This window comes from Octopus bimaculoides, chromosome 10 (assembly GCF_001194135.2).
Source record: "Octopus bimaculoides isolate UCB-OBI-ISO-001 chromosome 10, ASM119413v2, whole genome shotgun sequence".
Classification (NCBI taxonomy): domain Eukaryota; kingdom Metazoa; phylum Mollusca; class Cephalopoda; order Octopoda; family Octopodidae; genus Octopus; species Octopus bimaculoides.
Window position 1 is genome coordinate 22,617,235 of NC_068990.1, and position 2,354 is coordinate 22,619,588.

The following is a 2,354-nucleotide window of genomic DNA, read 5'->3' on the forward strand; positions in this document are numbered from 1 at the left end:
GGTCAATTCCTGCCCTTGAAAATACACACAAATGAAGCCTAGGTGCTTCGCAACAAAGTTATTTAAAAATTCCAACAAAATGTGGACAGTAAATGGTCAAATAAACGTTTACCTTCGCAGCCGATGTGACAGCACGTCCGTGAGAAGAGATAGATAGATAGATAGATAGATAGATAGATAGATAGATAGATAGATAGATAGATAGATAGATAGATAGATAGGTAGATAGACAGACAGAAAGACAGGCAAGCAGACAGACAAATGGATAAACGTATTTACATACATACATACATACATACATACATACATACATACATACATAATTATTTCTATAGGTTATGAATCATAAACAACTTCCATGTAGAGCAGATTATATTGGCTTAAGAAAAGCAAATTTTATTTCGCTACATCTAGACTTTAAACCGGAAATTGCATATAAGCATGCGTTTGGTACACGAACGTTAAACTTAAGTTCTTATATATAAATCGCCATTGCAAGCGAATTCTACGCCGATTCAAAGCCACCAGCAACACCACTACAATATCAAATCACACAAGGACTGAATTACCACTAAATGATCGTACGAGATGCTAGAAATAGCAGCTATATTTCCTTCAAACCTCACACTTGTGTTTTAGTTTAGGGAGGTGTTTGGAGAAGGTTCTGGACATACTTCTTAAAAGACGTGGTAGTGATGGATAGAATGCATTCATCATTCGACTCCTCTGGCACGGTTGGCGTGACACTTAACAGCAATAGAATAACTAATAAAGACAATGGTCTACGGTTTCCTTGCCGACATTACTATAAATGCCACCATTTACACATTCATCTTTATACACACTCACATAGAGTCAGGTTGAGAAGGTTTAACGAAAGCTCTCACACACCAGAAAAAAAACTTTCTTCCCCCCAAAATTTAGTAACATCCTCATAAATAATTTCTTAACATTTTATTTTTTATAATTCTTTTTAAAAAGTCACCTTGACGCTTCAAAGACTGTATTAAGCGCACCTCATAGACTTTCAAATACATACATACATACATACATATATATATATATATATATATATATATATATATATATATATATATATATATATATATATATATATATATATATATATATACATATACATACCTACACACACACTCATATATGTATTAAAATAATATAATGCCCCTTATATAAATATGTACCTATAGATAGATAGATAGATAGATAGATAGATAGATAGATAGAGAGAGAGAGAGAGAGAGAGACAGAGACAGAGAGACAGAGAGAAAATGAGAGAGAGAAAGAGAGTGAGAGTGAGAGAGAGAGGGGGAGAGAGAGAGAACGGGAGAATTGTAACTGCAGTGTGCATATGTAAATGCGTGCGTATAAATATGTTTATTCAAACATGATATTCTACATACAGAGAAGTGTATAGAATATTTTAATTTGCATCTATGAATATTGGTGAGGATTTGTATCAGCAATGATTCATAGATGAATTGAAATCACGCAGACACACACACACACACTACACGTACACACATACACACATATACACATAGACACATACATATGCATACATGTGTAGACAGACAGAACGCACGCTTATGTTGACCTAACCTCATTCACAGATTTACATATCTAGACACGCGCACACACAGACACACATACACATATATACACACATGCATACAGACACGTATGCGCATGCTTATATAGACATAAACGCAAACACACAAGTACATACTAAGACTTGCACACACAGACACACACACGTGTACAGAGGGACAGAGACACATTTACGTATATATGCCTACAGACAAACATACATACGTATTTTGATACAAACATAAACACATACACAGATGAACGCATTTGTATATACACGTATACACGGATAAACACAAATACACGTATACACACAAATACATACAAATATATACACGTATACACACAAATATATAACTAGCATGAATACAAGAAGGCGGCGAGCTGGCAGAGACGTTAGCACGCCGAGCGAAATGCTTAGCGGTATTTCGTCTGTCTTTACGTTCTGAGTTCAAATTCCGCCGAGGTCGACTTTGCCTTTCATCCTTTCGGGGTCGATAAATTAAGTACCAGTTGCGTAATGGGGTCGATCTAATCGACTGGCCCCCGCCTCCTCAAACGTTTCGGGTCTTGTGCTTAGAGTAAAAAAGATTCTATAATTTAAAGGTAGCGAGCTGACAGAAACGTTAGCATGCCGGACGAAACACTTAGCGGTATTTTGTCTGTCTTTACGTTCCGAGTTCAACTTCCACCGAGGTCGACTTTGCCTTTCATCCTTTCGGGGTCGATAAATTAAGTACCAGTTC